Source organism: Stegastes partitus, unplaced genomic scaffold, assembly GCF_000690725.1.
Source record: "Stegastes partitus isolate 25-593 unplaced genomic scaffold, Stegastes_partitus-1.0.2 Scaffold840, whole genome shotgun sequence".
Lineage (NCBI taxonomy): Eukaryota > Metazoa > Chordata > Actinopteri > Pomacentridae > Stegastes > Stegastes partitus.
This window is the reverse complement of record NW_007578571.1, coordinates 37972-59804: the sequence shown is the minus strand read 5'-3', so window position 1 is coordinate 59804 and position 21833 is coordinate 37972. Positions and strand designations below refer to the sequence as shown.

At 40.3% G+C, this 21833-nt stretch overlaps 1 protein-coding gene and 1 non-coding gene across 3 annotated transcripts in view; both read right to left on the bottom strand.

Moving 5' to 3' along the window:
• Positions 1-19860, bottom strand: part of LOC103365438 (focal adhesion kinase 1-like) — a 68889-nt gene extending 49029 nt beyond the window's left edge. Inside the window, exons 1-2 of one of the 2 annotated variants that reach the window (XM_008292871.1) lie at positions 19636-19860; positions 2566-2592 (exon numbers count right to left, since the gene is read on the bottom strand). The gene's annotated coding sequence lies outside the window, so the exon portion shown is untranslated. Of the gene's footprint in view, positions 1-2565; positions 2593-16820; positions 16967-19635 lie in introns of those variants that run through there. The other variant, XM_008292872.1, reaches the window with a different exon arrangement.
• Positions 19861-21761: 1901 nt separating this feature from the next.
• trnah-gug (transfer RNA histidine(anticodon GUG)) lies at positions 21762-21833 on the bottom strand. The gene has a single exon. It is a non-coding gene; the product is annotated as a tRNA-His (tRNA).

The following is a 21833-nucleotide window of genomic DNA, read 5'->3' as shown; positions in this document are numbered from 1 at the left end:
CGCCATCAAACACAGATTGTGTCAACTTCACAGCTCTTCCTTTTAATTTGTAGTGCCCTGACAAACACATTACAGTAACTCAGAACAGATTTAAGACGATTTAAACTTCAAAAATGTTAGTGAAATGTTGTGCCTATACTTTTTAATGGCATGCACACCTTGTGTCTCTGCTCATCCAGTCAAAAAGGGAAAAACAAACAAATTATTAGGTTCTGAGCAAACCATATTTGGTCTATTTAAAAGCAAAAAAAAAGAAAAGAAAAAGTCACTTTTAAAAAAAAAAAGATCAAAAATAAAAATTTAAATAAAAAAAAAAACTTAAAAAATAAGAAAAAATAAAAATGACAAAATAAAAAAGAAAAAAAATATTAAATTAAATATTATATTTCTTCTTCTTTTTATTTCCACTTTTATTTTTTATTCTTTTCTTGATTTATTTATTCTTCTTTTTATATCCACGTCTTTATGCTTATTTATTTGTTCTTCTTTTTATTTCCACTTTTTTGTTTTTTTACTGATTTATTTTTGTAATTTGGCACTCTCACTACTCCATAGTCTATAGAGGAAATGTACAAATTAAAAAAAGGTACAGTTACAAAAGTTTTCTTGAAGCTGACAGACAGAAAAATAAAGCAGAGTGGCAAACAAAGTTAAATAAACCATAAGAACACTGTGATTATGCAGAAAACATCCTCTTCAACCAACCAGCTACTCTTCCTTTGTTATTTTCTTACTTCCTCGCAGCTGGCAGCGAGTATTGTTAAACTCAAGAGGGAAATGTTGAACAGATCACACTGTTTGATGCACTGACAAAAAAAGCTACCATCTGATAAAACAATTACTCTCAGGTAGTAACTGGAGAGAGTAAAAAGTGCCACTTGTCTCCTTGTGGTTACACATATGATTAATCTGCTAAAGTTAGGCAGCTTAATTCATTTGTTATACCAAAACATCGGAGCAAGCCTTCAGGGTAAGCTGCCATGACACATACGATTCTGTGAGGAAAATCTATTTCACACCCTCAAGTTGCTGGAGCTATTTTGGGACTTTAAAGTGAAAGGGACATATTTTGTGTCTGGTATCTACAATGTGAAGATCATAATCAGTCACGCAGTCTTGCTCTCTTCCACACTAATGAGACCAACATGCAGATAACCAGTCCCTCTCTGACTGTTTTCTATCTTGTTTTACTCGTACACACTCACAAACACAGCTCACATAAACACACACAATCGCTGCATCTTCTCATCAGTACGAGGCGCTCGGTTTGATTATCAGCATCATTACTGTGTTAAGGATGTCAGAGTATGTACATTCCTCTTCTTGTTTACACAAAGAGCTGCATTTAAATACATTTTCTTCCATATACTACAGTATATTCAGAAGAGAAATTAACTGACCATAACTTGCTCTTCAGTCAACATCAACAATCTAGAGGATAAATTAACCCTCTGAACCCCAAGGAGGAGTTTCTTTGCTCCTGTTTACTCAATGTGGGCTCATTTTTCTCTGCAATACCAAGTCCTTTACCTCTATGGGACCAGCACAGCCGAGGGCAAAACAAAGTCTAGAAGTAGAAAGAACTAATAGAAGCATAACAAAGTCACAATGCCATCAATTATAAAAAAGAAAAGCTGAATTTCTTTCAGTATTTATTTTACAAAAATTGAAAACAAAGAAAGATGTACAACATTTTTCCAAGTGCCCACAGGTTTTTACCAATACCGGAAAAAAACGGTGGCTGCATACGGAGATTTTACTAACTACATTTTTGTTTCCACACGTTTCCTATCTGCTCTGTGTGAACACAGCCGGCAGTTCAGCCAAGAAGTTCTTGATTTTTTTTTTTTACATGGCTGTCGGCTCAGGTGTGTCACTTTACTGCTGACAACATGTAACTTTTTGTTTCTTAGAGAATCTGGATAATGCAAACAGGTTACTTTTGGTGTTTAAATGACACATGTACAGTGATTTCGATGACTTATCATGCTTTTAAGCTTTGATTTGGTGACGTGTTTCAACTAAATGGTGCATCAGATGTGCAAGAGATTATTGCCACCTCTTACACATAAAAAAATAAAACTTGCCTTCACTGAGCATGAATGCTCCAGATCAATTGCACAAACTCTTTCCGTCTCACCTCATACACCACATAATCTGCACTTTCAAAAACAAACATCTGGTGTTTCACCTGAATTGAACAGCACCTTACAGCTTATTAACAGTCATACAAAAAAGGGGAAAAAATATTTAAAGACTCAGTGTGGCACATTGTCAGAAAATTAAAAACCCTAAGATTCCTCCTGTTCTTAGAACTACTCTGCCTTTCACTGGTAGGTTTTGGGGCTCAGAGGGTTAATGCTATAAAGAAATCATTTTCTCATCTTTGACAAAATAACATGAACTCAAGGTCAACCCAAAAGCAATTAAATGGGCTTTGATTACGATTATTTTATCAAACGACAATGCCCGAGGCTCTGAATGACCTTTCACATTGTGTGGAGTGAATGAAGCAGCTGAATAATTTCAATGGCTGTAGCAGGTGTTTGAGGGTCAACTACTCACCTGTGTAGTAGGCAATCCTGGAAATGTCTGGAGGACAAATGGAGAAAGAACAGAGTTAGCTGCTTGGTTTATTATGGGACAAAGAAATCATCAAATCAGAACAGAAATTAAACTGAAGTTTATTAAGTTAAATCCCACAGCAGGTGTCCACAATTCAGTTAGTGGATGTGAACTACAGAGGGGATGCCTTGACCCACACCACAATATTTCCCAAGTTAAATAGATTAGAAATCAATCAATGTCCTGTTTTCACACACGTTTCAAAAGGATATTGATTGATATTTTTAAATCAATATCCCATTGTTACATCATTTACCCCGACTACTGATACGCTGACACTTCATTGTGATGAAGAATAAAAGAGCTTAAGTGGGGAATCACCACAGAACAGTGCTTTTGTTCACATGTTAAGGTCTGGCAGCTGTGAGATGAAGACGTCACAAAGGCTGTGATTTACTGTCTTGCCTTCGGTTGTAGAGAAAGTGCAACGTGACAGAAACATGCTAGTTAGCTGTTACTAACTCACTGTTAGTCTTTAGTTTATTGCTAAAAACAAAGACTAACAGAGAGTAAACCACTTTGGATAAATGCAGGTAAAAAGGGTGCAATGTGACAGAAACATGGAACATACACATGCCAGTTTCATTGACACATGTACTTGACATGCCTTGTCCTTCTGTTTAGCACCACCGTCCAACAGAGGATGGATTAACTAATGAGCTTACTTGACACACAGACCTGCACGAGATATTTGGAGGGAGTTGTATCAGCTCCTGTGAGATCCCCAAATACCAAAAACACCCTTCTGTTACGTTCTAGAGACCATAATAGTGGCAATAGATGGAGCAGGTTAATATTTTTTATTTGTATTTGAGCCCTGGCTGGATTCTCTCTGTGGCTGAATGGACAAACACAGTCGACTAATTTATGTTTCTCAAACTAAGCATAATGATTGTTGTAGAGTAAAGGCAAGTTATTTTTTATGACTTATTAAAAAAAGAAAAGAGTAATAGTATACCGGGTACGTGGAAAGAAAATACATTTTATTTTAATTCCCATTTGGCTGGAAAAGTGTCAGTCCACCTCTAATTACTGACTGACTACATCACCTAAACACCTAAACAATCCTGCTCCCTGACTCCCACAGGAAGCCCAGGAGAAGCCTTACGGGTACTTGACACCCAGTTATGGCAGCGATAGGGATGCGTGCAGGAGAAGGTCAAAAGGATAAGTGCCTAAGTGCTTTAGACACCCTGACGGACACACAAACACCGGGTAAGCCTGCACCCATGCACACTAGGTGAAATGACAGCAGGGCCGTCAACAAAGATGATGTAATGGTAAAGGGGAAGAAAAAAAAAAAACAGCAAAAGGAAATGTCATCAAGGTGACTCATAGTGTGTGTATTATTGACAAGTGCTGTGTAACATAAAACCAGCAGTGGGTGAAAGTGATGGTGGTCAGGAGATGCGAATATGGCATCATTACAGTAAGACAACTTCCTGACAATCCCCACTACCATCTTGATTGCAAAGATATTACCTTCCCTCTCTACAGACAAAAGGTTAGCATTTACATTACAAAAAATTAACATGAAGATTTGCAAGAAGTTTATACAATGTATTGACGAGCTCAGGTCATAAAGATGGGCTGAATGAGACGGTGGTTTAATTGTCTCATCATCATCATTCACATTTTACTTTGCTAATATTCACCTACATATATTTCATCTTATTTCCTCAGCTGCCATACATCATTCATCCACTGATCTCCTGAAGTCTACCACTAATGACAACCATTACATAAATAGTTTAACTGCACCCTAAGTGGCTACAGCAGCCCACAGTAAACTGATCCGGACCAGTTCATGATGTAAGCCTCTGTCTTAAAGTGCCTATAATGATATCTAGATAGACCTGAAACCTATAGACACCATCTGTCCCCTCTCTCTCTCTTTCTCTCTCTCTCTCTCTCTCTCTCTAGTGCATTGTAGTCTAAGTGCTATGCAGCCTGAGATCTGTAACCGTGCTGGCATCGCTGCAGTCTAGACTAAAAAAACCAGAAGAGACAGAGCACCTTTTCATGTCTGACAAACAAGATTAGACAGCACTTGGAGAGCTGGGAAAGAAAATCTGCGATCTTCTTATAAATTAATCGGTAAAACACATTTTCACCTTCCTGTGTCTTGCATTTAGCTCATATACAAGTAAACTTTTGTCATTCATGTTGTAGTTTATCGATTTAAATAATAATAACACAGTTGAAAAGTGCTGACTGTAGCTTGCTACATGAGGTTTTTCCCCCTCTCTGAAATACGCTGTAGGAGTGCAAGCATGGTTCTAATTACATGGGAGTCTGTTGGGCAGCCTTTGCTGTATATCAAAGAGGGTGTCTCTCTCTCTCTCTCTCTCTCACAGACACACACATGTGAACGCCTGTGAACTGGCAGAAAGCCCAAAACACCTGCTCCACAAGCTGTGCCGAAAAACACCGAGGAGACAACAGGGGCGAGATTTCAATTTATAGGTCTATGCATAAGTTCTGTTGTCTATCCCGCAATATATGTAGCACCCTTAAGTCTGTGTTTTGTGTTGTTGATGGTGCACGCGCTGCAGAATGATCTGTAAGTAACTCTCTTCCTGTGACTCTGTGACCTACACAAGCTGTTGTGGAGGAGGAAAATAAATTGAAGATCTTATGCAGCGCAAAATTCCCTGTTAGTCCTACTCCAAAAACGCAAAGTACCCCAAGTTATAGCTAAAAAACAAGAAGAGAAAAAGAACTAAACAAGTTTGGACAGAGATTTTACTTCAGATTCAGCGACTGAAAATTAGACTGCTACGTGGTGGTCCTGCTAATTCTTCCACATATTGCGTATTTCTTTCATCCCTGCGTCATTATATCATGTTGTCAGTGAAGGTAAGTACGTCGAAGCTCCCACTCAGTTGTTATTACTGTACACACTAAAAGTCCAAAAACACAAACAGAAAGCGAACTGCCATTTCACACACACACCTCAACAGACAGAGATGCATCTCAGTGCAGACACACACACACCAACGCTGTCTCCAAGCTGTGTATAATTGCATGTTAATCACAGGTTTTTTTCTGGTGACTGTAATTGGACAGAACAGTCACAAGAGAGTCTGCAATGCAATAACGTCTGAAGTGCTGGTCTCGGATGAGTAGTCGGATAAGATTCACAGGCTGAGAGAGGTCAGAGAGGAACGTACGGTGACGGAAACAGCTGCAAATGAAAATAAAAACTCTCTCAAACAAATAATTATTATTTCTTATGCATTTCACACACACACAAAAACTAAGATTAGTTTTTAAAAAAAGCAAAATTTTACTGCCTTGTTAGAAGAAAATATTGTTGTTTTGATGTTTTTCTTAAATATTTAGTGGAAGCTCCAAATATAAATGTATATGTGCGTCTAAAACATCTTGCAGAGTCCCGTCTGTGGTTCGCTGAAGCAGCTGTCGTGTTGGCTCGATGGAAGAAGCAGGTAGAAAAAAAAAATCTAACCAAACTGTGCAGCTTGATGCAACACTGACAGATGAAACTAGTTGAAGGCGAATAGAGGCAGATGTTCTTTTCCGAAAATAAATAAATTTAAAAAATCAAGCACGTCTCCTGGAAGAATTAAATGAATTAACCTGAGGAGGGCCGTTCTGCCTTGTTGCTGTGTCTAATGGTTAACCTTCGAGCTGTGTGTCTGTGTTGTGAGACGCTCTGGACAATGGGGGCGTTACTGGAGCGTGCCTTCTTACGGTGCACCATAACGCCTGAGGCTCCAATCACACCTGCCACTCACACACATACAGATGCTTACAATCACATCCACACACAGAAGGCCTGATTTTGTCCTTGAAAACACCTTTTTTCACACAGCTTTGACTTGGACAGTGACTCATAATGCGCTTTACATAACAGTGGCACAGATATTTTTATAAGGTGGACAAGTCACCGTTTTTTATGACTCAGTTTAGAGCAAGAAGCGTTAAAAAAAACAAAAAAAAAAACGTCATGTCATTATTCAGATAAACATCAAGCAATTATTTTAAACCTGCCACATGCTAAATAAAATGCACTGCGCACACACCAAATGCACGCACACACACACAGAGGATGCATACTCCAGATAAGTCCTGCAACATAATAAGGTCACGTAAACGCATGACTGCTCATACACAGTTATCTACGAAAGCGCACACACTGTGGCACACACATTCACTCAAGTGTGCATCGTTCAGGTGCTGTGATAAATCTAACCGGCTTACTGGAGCGGCATGCATGTTAATGTATCACAGTCAGACCAGATACACGATGCATAATTCAGCTCAGATTTAGGATGAATGAACTGGTGAGATAGCAGGAGCTTTAAATTTATTTTTAAACGATACTAGGCTTTGTTGTTTTTGCATGTGTTAAAAAAAAAGTTAACAAATCTGACAAACAAAACGACCAATTAAAGTGCAACTGCAGTCCCAGCTGTGGGTTAAAGCGTGCGTTTACACTTGCTGAAAACATGTTTTTGAATAAGATGAAAATCAAACATTAAATATTGAGCGTGTGTTTTATCTTGCATGAGAGCAAACACTGGGGAGCTGCTTTACGAGGCTAAAAATGTGTTCTCATTTCTGATTAGCCGATGAACCCAAATCCATTGGTGGCTCTGCGCTACGCCGTTTGATGACAGAACTTTGTTGACTTGTACTAGAGCGTGCTAATGCAGCCTAACATGCATAATTAACTGCGGAAAAACTAAGAATACACACAATTCCAGTCCTATTTATGGTGATTTATATTATTTACATTGTGATTGTTTTCCTGTCCAAAGGTTGAGTATCTTTTATCTTTTTAAGCCCACTGAGGCAAACTGGAGTTTTGTGCTATGCCGCATAAATAAAATAGGTTTGACCTGAGCCTAAATTTTTAAGTATGCTTTTACCTCTTTACAACTGTCTACTGAGAGTCCCCCCTAAATTGCTTGAATGCAAAGCAGGTACAGGTGCAGTGTACGTTTATCTGCACATGTGTGGAGGAGGGAAGCTGTAAACTATGCCAATAGTTTAGCAAATTTCCATCCATTACGAGCCAAGATGAAAATATTAAAACACGCTGAAATATGGATGATCTAACCTAGAAACAAAACGCAGCATGGGGGATTGTTGGTTCGTGCCTACGTTTACTCTCGCAGACATGCATGCACATACCTACACAAATATACACACAACGGCTACACACAGCCACGAGGCCAACAGTGGGACCCATACTGAGATGCACACTTGTATTCAAACACAACCCACTAATTTGACACACATATCATCTCTCCCTCAAACGTACCGACTCCCTCCCACACACAACACACAAACACACACACACACACACACACACACACACACGAGTGCACAGAGGCAGCGTTAACCCCCCTTCACTGCACATGAACACTTGAAGTTGAAGCCTCCTACGTGCAGGCAACCAAACACTTCCATCGCCTTTTCTTGTATACGCAAACATGGGTTTACTTCATAGGTTCAGGACAGAATAGAGCTTATAAGTGCTGAAATGGTTTCAGTGAAGGCTGGAAGTTGCTTGTTGATTAAGCTCCCATTCATTTTCCCAATTATTAATCTTGTCAAGTCCATGCACACCCCATACCCAAAGATGTTTCCAATGACATAAAGCAGAGAAAAGCAAAAATTGGCTTGTTTTAAATTTTGAAAGCAAGTTTTTGTTTAAACTGTGATTTAAATAAGATCAATTAACTGTTTCAGCTCTAGGTTAAGTATGTGTTTATTTGATTTGCCACCCTTTTTCTCTCCTCATTATCGACATCATTACTATAACCACTGTTAAATTGCAATAATCAACAGTCCTTCTGCATTTACACTTTTACCCTCTCGTCATCATCATTTTAAATACCACAAAGCGCCCTCTATCAACAGCGCTTTTCAATTTATACTTTTTAGCCACAGCAAGAAACCAAAAACTACACAAGAAGTAAACCTTCTGACACAGATACAAACACATATAACTGCACGGGCCACACACAAAGTCACGACAATTATTTTTGACTTTATACAGGAGGAGAAAACAAATGTGGTTTATGCACAGTGTCACACATGCAACCACCCACATTTAAATAGTACAGTATGATAAAAAAAAAAAAAGCCTTACCATGATACAGTCCTTCCATTTACAGTCCAAAAAGAAGAAAAAAGAGAAGAGAAGAGAAGAGAAGAGAAGAGAAGAGAAGAGAAGAGAAGAGAAGAGAAGAGAAGAGAAGAGAACTAATCCTCTTCTGAAAGACAGCTAAATTGGGAAAAGCCAAAACCCCGGGCTCCTGTGGTCTCTGGGCTGGCGTAGTGCTAGCCGGCTAACTCAGTAATGATGGCTAATGTCGACTTAAGCTCGCAGCCCGGCCTCCTCCGCCTCCTCCCTCTACTACAACTACCGCTACTACACAAACACAGATACACAGCGGCACGAGTAGTGGGAGTAAAGAGAAGAGGGAAGAGGAGGGAGGGAAAGAGGAGCAGCAGGCAGCCTATGACCGTGAAGGGGGGAGGGAGGGAAGTGAAAGAGAGAAAAGGAGGAAGGAGAATGGGGGAGGAGGGGAGGGATGGGGGGGGGGGGGTGTCTTTGTCCCCCCAAGAGAGTGATGATGGGGTAGAAAGAGGGAGCCAGATGTACAGGAGGGAAAAGACATGAGAAGAGACTGAAAGAAATGATGCAACAACTGCAAGAAGAGACGTGAGAAAGACGGACCTAGGAGGAGGAAAATGAGAAAAAGGCCAACGGAAAAAAATCTGAGGATTTAACAAGGCAGCAATATAGCGGCAAAAGACACCGCTGAGAATGACATAACAAGGGGGGGAGATGAGTGTGGCTTATTTAAACGTGTGAGTGTGTGTGTGTGTTGCCTTTGGCTATTCTGCCTCACTGACACAAATGCCCCCCTGAGGAGCTACTCAATTAGCCATAATATAATGTTCTCAAATCAACGCTGCCCCTCAGAAATCATCCATCTTTGGAGCAAAGAAAGATGTGAGACACGGGGACCAACCGTCACTTGTTCCACTGACTTTACGCGTTTAATCCAATTATACTGTAATCAAATTGCAACGCGGAGTCACAGAGGAGCGTAAACCCACCTCCACCCATTTTACACATCGCTCTATTTTCAGCAGTTTGCTCACTATATGGGCCGACAGCATCACAAATGAATGCTTAACAAGGCGAGTAGATGTGGTGGTAAAAAGGCATAATATGTCCTTGGAACAATAAAGTTTAAAAGGTTAAAAAAAAACAACTACTAAAATACACATTGAATTTGGGTTTATTTTTAATCAGCTCCATCCGTGAATGTAACTCAGTGAAGTCATAGGGAACCTGTCTCTTGCAAGAAGACATCACCAGTCATTTATCATCATGCAGTGCAGCGGGAAAAACTAAATTCAATCCAGAAGTTGATACGCACACGACTGTACATACGTCATTGTGTGTCTGCATAAACCCACCCGGCACATACAGCACTCATAAACCCTCACAGACACTGGCAGATGATAAAATTCACATCACGCACAGCCTGAAGTATAATGCTTTAGAGTCTACAATAAATGAAAAGGACTTCTGTGTCCATTTTTAGATTTTAATACAGTTTGTGGCAGATGTGCACGATAACTGTGCACCTCAACTCATCAGAACTAATAATAATCACCTCTCCATGTAGTAAAACAAACATAATTATACATAATTATGCTTGCTACTGTCTGCGATATACAGTGTTATCAGTTTGTTTTCACTCCTAAACTACAAAAGCCACGTGAAGATTTGAAAGGCAAGTTATCTGTAAAAGATTGCAAAAAACAGACACCATGTCTCAGAGCCAGATCAATTTGTTCTACATGTCTCATTGAAACAATTGCCGAAAATAAACTGCTGTAGCTAGATTCCATTAAAAAACCAACAACAAATTATGAGTTCTTCATTCAACCATGACGCAATTACTGACTCTACTGTGACCAACACTCATGTGACAAATATTCAATAACCTCCCAGGTGAACTAGGATGAACTGCAGGCTGTGTTTACACATAACAGATAGCAATCGAGTATTGAAATTAATTGAAAATGTGACTATATAGTATGTGTCCTTTGTTTGTTTTTTTTTACATCAATTTTTGTAAAATAAGCAATCAAGGACATTTAAAGTTGTCTTTTTATGATTCAGGGCAAAGACATTTTAGAGTTCTTTTAACTTCTAGTAATGGTTGTGCTCTTTCTGTAGAGGTGTAGGACTTTATATTGCAGGAAGGACTGAGCCCACAGTTAATAAATTGTGACAGGAGTGAAAAATGCCCAGAAACTCCTTGGAGTTCAGAGGGTTGATAAAATATATTTTGAAGACGTTTAACTTTTGATTATAAAATTAAGTGTTTGATCAAAAAGCAGTCGCTGGATCTTTGCTGTCTATGCTTGTGTTCCACTGTTTAAACGGACCACAAAATGTGTTTCAAGTGCCGTACAACCAGGTGTGGTTATCACTGCTGTTATAGCATCAATATTATATGCTGCATGTCACAGTATATTGGTCCCACTGGACACTCAGTGGAGTCTATGAATGAGCTATGGCAGAGTAAAGATGTCTCTCTCTCACACACACACACACATAAAAGCAAGCAAGCAAACAGACAGACAGACGAGAGTTGCTCGGGAGTAAAGCAGATTAATGGGCCACTGGATTAGTAGGCCAAGATGTCACACTCACACACACACACACACACACACACCCTGCTCAGACTCTCATTTAGAAGGTGGATCTACACTCTGTCTTTACTTATTTCTCTCCATGTGAGCATCCCCTGCTTCCTGAGTCAGTGTGTTAACATTGCCCTCTAGTGGTAATGCAATTACCAGTCATACAGTCGGAGAACAACCCCGGGGCTGCCCACTCTTCACTGTATTTACCACAGGGTCTACCAGGATTCAAATCCATCATCAGCCATAACATTGATAATGTATTTTCAAAAAACTGCAAATCTCCAGTTCTAGCCATGTGTTCCGGGCTTTTTTTTCTGGCTCAGAAAGAACCTTTGGAGGGACAACGCACGACATCAAGCACGATCGGTCTATGCATGGTGAAGGTAATGAGTCTGTGGTATCTTATTTGACAGAAATGTAGGCATCTTGCTGTTGTTTCTTACTGCTTGATAATAAAAAAAAAAGTGTATACTACGCATAAGGAAATGAAGTCAATTAAGAAAACTTGGCAAAGAATTGTATGGCAATATTGTATTCTCAACTCTTTTCATTTTGGCAATGTTGATTTTTCTTTGGTGCTGCTTCAAACCTTTTCAAAGGGGGGCACAAAAACCCCTGAAATCAACAAATCTGAGTAGACTCCAAAAAGCCACCAATTAGAGCACATTTACAGATTTGCCCATCTTATAAATCTTAATTTATACCTGATAAACTTCTATAATACTAGATTTTCTCAGTGCATAAAGGATCCCATCGGCTTCAATCAGCAAGAAAACAAAGACAAGCTGATATTTTGTAAATTATATATTTTAAAAATCAGCTTGTGACAGCTTTTCCAGTGTTTGCAACTGCTTTTGCTGACATTATAGTAAAACAAAAACCGCTGAAAAACAGTTTTACCAGACCAAGAGAGAGGCAGAGAGGGAGAGAGGAAGACAGACAGACAACCTCAAAACTATTCTTCAATGAACCTTTGTTACAGGAGTGCGCCTGCTGGTGACTAATCACGCAGACAGACGCGTACACATGGACACACGGGCAGACACTGTGGCATTATGCTCACATCTGACCTCAGCCACGCTAGTTTATGGGAGCACTCTGAGCGTGATGTCAGACCTATGGCTCGTGTCCAGGTGTTTCACCGCTGATCTCTGTGTGCTTCTCCCTGTAATCTATTATGACTGTGTGTTTTTTCTTTTTTGTGTGTTTGTGGGTGTGTGGGCGCGCACTGTTTGTGTGTCTGTGGCTGTGCATGGATCTAGAGGAGAGATGAGGTCATATGATTGGCCAAGCAGACATTGATGACTGCCTTGGTCTCATTCTCTCTCTCTTGTCTTTCACTCTCAGTAAAGTACCTGGCTTGTGCAACCTAAAAATCCTTTTGTGGGTAGTTTTAACCTGGAGGCCAGACACTCTACACTCCCAGCTCGTGGCCAAAAGCCTGAGATGTATGTCGAAGAAAAACAGCTTTATAACCGACTAAATCCTCCACCACCACCACACAGTGACATTTTGAGTGAAACTGTGTATTAAAAGCTGCATGGCAGATTCACGTCGTGTTCATACTCTTTAAATCACTGTCAAGATTCCTGTTTGCTCCGTTAATATATTAAAAGTCTTCCATCTCAAATGACAGCTCTAATGCAGTGATGTCTGCCTTGTCTGTTTTGACTGTCAGCCTGAGAGATGCTGTTGTGTAACTGTCCGTATGACCTTCCCAGTGGAGCAGAAAGCATAAAGGGAATTATTTACAACCAGTAATCACACAACAGGCAAAATTTATCGTCCAATATCCGTGATGAAGTTTGTGTTTAAAGCTATGCGGGCCTAATCTTGCACTGATGTCAGATACACTTGTGTGCTCTTAAGTCAGATACAAGCCATCACTGAGGGTCATCACTACATAAATGTAAAGTTTTGTGCAATAATCTTAACAGCAAACTAATGTATGGCACAGGAATAAAGCTTAAAGAGCAGTTGAACATATTTGAGTTTTATCAGAACTGTTGGTTAATGTCTGATGTTTACAGGTTATGCCAACAAATGAGCTCCTAAAAGGACCAGTTCACACTTTTTTGGGGGAATGCAATGCACATTCGCTCACTGGTGGAAAGTTAAACAGGGTCAATACCGCATTCATGTCTCTACGGTCAACATGAGACTAATGCAGGGTGTTTTTTCCTGGCACAGAATGGGCCTTTGGGGGGTGACAACACACCACAATAAGCCCGATCAGTCCACACATGGTAAAGGCAACGAGTCTGTGTTACCTTATTTGACAGAAGTCTATAATTTTTTCCTGTTATTTCTGACCATTTCATAAACAAAAATGTCTATTATGATTGAGTAAATGAATGATGGTAAATGATTTTCCTTTGGCGCTGGCTAAAACCTCTTTGGGGTGCACGAAACATTCCTCTAGGCAAGCAAAACCCTGGACTACTCTGTCTGGGAATCGACTTTAGCAAAAATCTCTGAAGCTGAATGTGAAGATGTTGTTTAATCTGAACAAACGAGACCAATTAGATATAATGATTTAATGAGTAAGCTGTAGAGGTGCTTGCTGGCAGATTTTTGCTGTCCTTGAGAAAGAGCCACGTTTACAGTTTTCTCCCCCAATTTCCGGTCTTCATGCTAAGTGAAGCTGCTACTCAGCAACCACTTCATATTTAAAATACAGATAAGTGAGTGGTATTGATCTACTCATCTAACTCTCAGCAAGGGATGGAAGTTTTAAACAATTTCCGTGACCGACCGTCAGCCACGATAACGTCTGAGACGTGTCCTGAGATATCACGACCGGTTGAGAGCTGAACAAACAGAAAAGCAGTAGGAGGTGAGAGAAAAAGCCACCAAACGAGGGGTTTTCCTGTACAACAGCCCCTCTGAAAACTAAAACATCCTACATGTGAAGCTTAAAGACGATAGACTGGGTCATATTCAGCAGATAATGACATGTTTTCTGCATGTATGCACACACACAGAAGTTGTTCTCTGTCTTTTCTGTACCCAGCTTTCTCCTCCTCCAACATCTTTTCTCTCCTTGTCTTTATGACAAAGCCCAACAATAACTTCTTTCTCTCTCTCTCCCTCTCTGACTCACAGCAATGCAATTACACTGACTGTCCGCTCAAACGCGACACGCACAGAGGGAGAGGGGCGACTCATTTACAATATCTGCGGTTTTAATTGTTGCTTGCTAGGCTGCAGTTCAGTCATCGCTCAGAGGAAAAATGAAGGGGCAAGAGAACCTCCATTAGTTTGTTGAGTCATTTGAACTGAGCAGGGTGCACTCTTTCTTATGTACGCATACACACAAAAAAAACCACGCACTTCTTTACACCAGAGGGAATCACTGCGTTTCAGGTTCATTCATCACAAGATGACAAGCTGCACCAGTGACCTACATGGACGAAGGTAGCGCACTTCAAGAGAGATAGTGTGTGTGTGTGAGAGTGTGTGTGTGTGTGTGTGTGTCCTTGTGTGTGCATGCCCCAAGGAGGGACAAGTCATTAACTATGATGTCATTTCCTGCCATTGTAGCAAATTTCAGTTCACACAGCAAAGCACACTGGTTCATCCATGCACACACACATTACTACATTAATCTGTATTAAAGTGTGTGTGATTTATTATCATTACTGTCTGTTTTATTACCTATTTACAGATCATTTCATTTATTTATTATTATACCTTTGACAATATTTGCACAGTTTTGGTTTTAGGAGAAATTTGTATGTATAAAAACACAAAAATAAGTCTGAATCTGAAGTTAAGCTCAGAAAACCTGCTATTATACTGTCCTCCCCTAAATTCATGCTGCTGTCTCATAACCTCAACTGCACAAGACATTAAATACTGCACGGCGCGTAGCACAATCTGATTTAACTGACTGACATATGCAGAGTTTTAGGTTACGTAAAAGAATTAGGGACGCGTCGATCTTGACTGCTGGAGCTGATATAATTTACAATCATGCGCCACAGTTTTCAGGAATCTCTGAGTACAATGTACAAGCAAGTCAGTGAATTCCTTTCCAAATGCTTGGAAAGTCACACAGCTGGAAGTTTGACAATCGGCTTATAGATTCTCAATGGCGTTTCTTGTGCATTACCACTTAATACTGTCAATACATTACTCACAGTGGTCACAGTTGGGAGTTCTTGATCATTAGCATGCATGGAATAAACAAAAGGTTGCAAATAGATCGGGTCTAACAGTGTGAAATCAATTCTGCCATCGAGAAACTGCTTTTATCGGCACCCAATCCCAATAATGGCAATGAGGGATGCATCAATCCAACATTCTCTTTGCATGGAACTATACATCAATGAATGACTGAATGAATGTAAACGGTCACATCCACATACTAGCTGATCTCGTTAATTACATAACACAATAGCATAATATATATAAAAAAGGAATACATGTGCATGGTATTGGCACTGACAGATGCAGTTACACTCCACAAATACATACACACACACATGTCTTCACATAAATGCAGGTGGCAGGTGTTCACCATTTGGGTATTACTTACTCGTTACATAACTCAACCCTTAGCTAGCAAACATACAAATGCAATTGCAAGAATGCATTTTGCTAATCCGGCGTTTAAGGAGTAGGGAGAAATTCTCAACTGTCAAAACCAAGACATTTGCTCAAATTATCTTGGGTAAACACAGGCATACCAACACACACATAAACACAAGGAGAAGTCTGAGGAGTGCTACTGCTGCTGAGAGGAAGAAGGCGTTTCCCTTTCGAGCTCCTGAGGGACACAGCATGTTTTAGGATGTACAATAAGTGCTCTCAAAGTGTGTGTGCATGGAGGGGTGTGGGGTATGCTTCCTGAATGCAACCAATCCAGAAGCAAAGGGAATGGATGTTCATTTAACCTCCTGTCTCCAAACACACAACACACACACACACACACACACACACACACACACTTCTTTTCCTTTGCAGCTGAAACCACATGCAGGATGCAGGATGCGGGGGAATAAGTTCCACATAAGAAGAAAAAGAAGGCAGAATTTGAAGATTAAGGACACATATGCCAACACGTGCACAAACACATACATACATGTAAACACACACTTTGCTTTCTATACTTCCAGATGAAACTAGTGGTGCAAAACAAAGAACACCAGTTGCTCAGTTCAACTCTTCATTCATGCTTTTTTTCCTGCCTGAGGTAAGTTTGCAAACAGAAATCCTAGATTTGTGCACTGCGTGAGAAAACAGCTCAGACCTCCGCACAGCTGCATATATTTACACAGTAGGTACAAAGTAGGCAATCATTGGGAAAAAAACAGCCACCCTGTTTGCTAGAAAAACAGCACACAACTTTTAATACTCCAACTGCTAAGAAGCTTTTGCAGAGTTGCTCTTTCCTCCTCAAATTATTTCATTAGGTATCATGGATTCCTCATGACATTCACATATTAAGGACACACATACTCTTATTCAGGAACTCTACATACCTCCAAACACACAGTATGTGTCTCCAATGACTGCTATCGGTAGCTGGAGTCCTTATGAGTCACACCACATACTCCAATCTATTGACACTTGACTGCTGGCTTTGTTACCATCTTGTCTTTCTCTACAGATTTCTCTGTTTCTGCCCGTATGTCTGTCTAGGATAGAAAAAAAAAAAACACTTGAGCAGAACACAAAGTAGATAAGTGTACAAAATAGGAAAAAAAAAAAAAGAATGAATAAACTGACCGAAACAGACTTTACTGGAAAGAAAAAGACACTGGAGTTCTCTGCAGTGTAGCGGACTGCTCCTGTAAGATTTCTGAGTGTAGTCAAGTGTTTCTATAAATACAGGCCTCCTGCACTGCTCTGCAATTTACACACAGGCACTGAAACACAAGCGCACACACACACACACACACACACACACACCACACACACCACGACTGCCACGCCTGTATTAGCCTGCTGTAGACCAGCCACAGAGTCGAGTCAGTAAAGGTGTAGCTATTTATTCTTCTCTATGTGACATGCATTCATTTGCATCTACCAACTTGAGCAAGATGTATCACAGAAGCCTATTTGCATTTCTATAATAACGGGAAACCGTAAACACTAAAAGCCCAAGTGGAGTGCCATGCCAAGGAATTTCCCAGAGCCAAATGAAGTGCAGTATGTCAGAAGTTTTAAGCAAAACAACACTGTTTTCAACACACTGACTGTAATGACATGTTTGTACTTGCAATAATGGATTACGCTGTTTTCATTGCAGTCTTATAATACCAGATGAGTAGACAGCGGCTGCGCTCTTATCACCACATGCTTCAAACACACATGAATGTGGCGAATTACAGCAAAATCAAATCCGACCACCTTCATATCGAACCCTCGTTGTGTGTCATCAGTCGTATAAATTGGCAAAATACCCACAAAAAACTGTGCATACAAATTAGCAGCCGGAGACCACTCTTCATGTGGTGTGGCGCTCGGTCACGGTGAGGGAGCTGAATGAATGCAGCTGGAGTTGAAGTAAATACAAGCTCATTAAGTGGATAAGCTAATTAGCAATGTGAGGCTCGGTTGCTGGTTTGCTGATTCAGAATACTAACTCAAACCTGTAGAAAGCTCGTACGTTTAAATGAATAGCCAGGCGAGGAGATTTACTGTTCCAGCTGACAGCGTTTGGAGATATGCGTTTCTGAACAAGCCACACATGAGACAAAGCATTTGAACTCTGGCTTGTTGGAGTGTAGGAAACAGTGGCCGCAGGACGTCATCCTGGCAAAGACTTTCCTCTGGTCAGAATGGCTATTATTCAGATGACAGGAATTTACTGTCAGCCACCACAACCACCTCATTTTGCTTGTCAGTAACTGAGATTAAATATGGATTTGGAATACCTCAATCAAATATTGAATCACTGAAACGTGGAAGCGAAGCAAACAACATTTGTATTGTAGCTACAATTTACAGTCCTGGATCCCATTAGCATACAAACCGGTGCTTCAGAAATGGAAATATAAGTGTGCAGGACTGCACTCTTATTAGTACACTGCAGGTCTGAAGCGTCAGTAGCCTCAGGATACCGCAATTCATTAGCATTTTCTTGCATCTGGAATATGAAGTAGGCAAACCAAGCTCACAGCCATGTCACACTTGGGAATACGCGAAAACAGAGCACCTCGCTTTTTTAGATTATTGACTGAACTTTTGAGTGTCTTTCTATTTCAATAAAACACTCCATGTGTACGGTACAAGATTCGTTTTTACCCCAACGCTGTTTTAACATGCTACAACATGAAGGTCAATGTAAATGAACTGCACCAACAATTTCAACTTGTGTGATATCTGTGGCGTCAATTATATTCATTTACTGTATTAAATGTCCCCAGAGGCCAATGGAAAAACTTCTTGTTTTGTCTGATCAACAATGCACAAACAAAACGTATTCGACTGAAAGTGATTTAAAGACTGAGGAAAGGAGTAAATCTTCTTGTAAGCGAGTATGTGGGATTTAGTCTTGAGGAAAACCCAAAGAATCAATCACAGAAGTTGTCATTCATTTTCTATAAGTGCACTAATTAATGAATTGAGCTGTAAATTTAACAAAATCACAAGTGCAGATGTTGAGCTAATCTGCTATGTGAGCTCATGAACATCAAAATAATAATAATTACAGGGTGTGCAGGAACATCACACCAAATCCTACATCTAATTAAATAACAGCACAAAGACAGAACCAACTGGACCATTTTGCTGGACGTCCTCGCATCAGAACTGAAGGAGGAAATGAATCATAACTTGATCTTTGGAGTCCAGAAAGTAAGAGTTCAGGTTGTTTGTAAAGCAGCAAATCCAGGTAACAAACAAGCCTCGAATCCGCGAGAAACGACACACACACACACACAGTATTTCGGAGCTAAATGTAGGTTAATCCGGTGTACTTATTTACCGTCAATTAGACCCAACGTTACTCCACATTCGCTCCATGTGACTGTGGCGACGAGTTTGGTGGCAGTAGGTCACCTTCTTTTCAAACTGCTCCAACTTACTAAGAGTGAGAGGAAGGGGAGGAAAAAAAACTAGTTCTGGAGCCGCGAAGCTAAAGCTAACTTATCCGCTGTTTTCCCTCACGAACCGTAAAGTAAGTAAAATTCTAGAACAATATTTAAGAAGAGAGAAGCAGCTCGCGGCAGCCGTTAAACCATCCCGTAGTTTTTTGTTTTTTTTTTCTTTTTGAGCCGCTGAAATAATCCCGAACACCCCCCCTCCAACCAACCAGACCTGGGAAGAAAAAAAAAATACAACATCACTCACGTCGACTTGCTTCCAGGTGACGTCCGGCAGGTTTTGCGGTGACTTTACCGGCGGGAGAAGCTGTAATTTGTCGGTAAAATAGTCCGTTATTTCACTTGTGGAGCTGGGAGTAGTTACGGACAGGGCTTTTCTCGCTTCTTGCCTGCCTCTCTCTCCCTCTCTCCCTCTCTCTCTCTCGCTCTCGCTCTCTCCCTCTCGTCGCCTGTTCCTGCTTCCCCTCTCCACATCCAGCATTCCAATATGGCCGCTGCAGGGAGGGAGGGGGACGAGGAGGAGGGAGGAGGAGGAGGAGGAGGGAGTCAGGGGGGAGGAAAGCCTGGCCGCAGGCACCGAAAACTGCAACCTATGAATGAATGCATGTGTGCATGCTGGAAATGTTAGGAATTATACTATAGCTGGTGCTGGTAGTAGTAGTAGTAGCTAGAAAACAGTAGTGCTTTATTAAAGTGAAAGTAGCGGCACTGGTCTCTGCTAAAAGTCCTGCAAAAAGTCTTAATATCAAAATATCCTCAAATTTATTCATACCCCTCCACTAACGAAGGGAAAAAAACAGCTGCAATAAGTAGAAATTGACGAAAGTATAATAAATTTAAAAAAATGTAATAAAAATCTGGACATTGCTTTTGAATTGTGGTTCAACAGAAATATATTTTTAAAAAACAACAACAACAACAACAACAAAACAAGCATGATGGGACCCATAAACTAATATTTTGTTGGACAACCCTTTCACTGCAATCAAGTGTTTTCTGTAACTCTCAGTCAGACTTTTGCAGGTATTTTGATTTCACTGCTCATCAGCAAAGTGCTCTAATTTGTCTGGGACAGTTTTTTGTTTTTTTTTTTTAATTATTTTTTTCAACCACAATTCAAAAGCAATGTCTCATTTCACTAAATTATAATTTAACACATTTTTATTTATTATTACTTTTTTTAGTTTCTAGTTACTATTGTGAATTTTGCCTTTTCTTTAATTGAAGGGTGTGAATACATTTGAGGAGACATCAATGTAAAAGTGCCCCAGAGTGTGTATGTTATATTACGGGATTATATTCATGGATGCATTAGGAATTATTGTGCATTAGAGATCTACTGCTAAATTCATTTGTCCCTGTACCAATACCAATTATTAGACAGGACTCCAGGTCTACAAGGGTCAGAATAAAAGCCTGTCCCTACAGTTAACTATAATAACTGAAATGGAGCGATCCTGGTGCCCCTCTAGGCCTATAGCCAATGAGGCAGCAGCACTCTGTTCATGTGCGGCGTTGGTATTTAGCTGTTTTCCCATGTATGATGCTTACACAACTGCTTCTGCTACATGGAAAATATTTTCATGTGAAATCCTGCTAAATTATGAATCAAACCTCCCACCTTTAGGCCCATTAGTCAATTCCAGGCAACCTCCTCCTCTGCAAGAATCTCAGTCCTCAAAATCTGCTCCTCTCCTGCATGCACAGGTCCAAGGGGACATCTGGTGGCCACAACCTGTTACTGCAGGATTTTTGGGATATCCTGAAGGTTTGAATTTCCAGATATTTTGTCTTTAATGAGGAATTTTAAATGTGTTATGGTCCCTAAACTCAGGTGTTAATGGATTCTTAAGGATATAAGTATCTGGAAGTCCCAACTAGTCAGTCAGAACTGATGAAGCCTCTTGGATGAGAGGTGAAACGTCTTCAAGGAACTCAAGCAAGTCCAGTAACCACGACTAATCCATGAGAATAGTTATGGTCCCTAGCTCATAGATGGACCCTAAGGTTGTTTTGAGACCCCTACATGCTTGCATCAGGCTGACATTTTGGTCCTGAGAACTCTCAGTGAAGAAGGAATTTATCCCATTGAGGCTTCATGTGGACCAAGCCACATTAAACACTGAGAGAACAGAACGTATGGACAGTTCATGCAATAGTTGTTTTTAAAAAGATGCCTGCAGTTATTTCTGAAAACTTCCAGTTATGTAAAGCACTAATCTAGTGACTTATGCTGGAAAACCAAATCACTGAGTCAGTTCCAAACGACAATGGGAATGAGTAAGAGGTGTCAGTAAATCTGCTGTTTTAGCTGAGCCTTTGTTAAAGCTCTAACCAAATTGATACTGGAAATGACAGCCTACTGAGAAAAACTGCCGTGACCCGGATTCGAACCGGGGTTGCTGCGGCCACAACGCAGAGTACTAACCACTATACGATCACGGC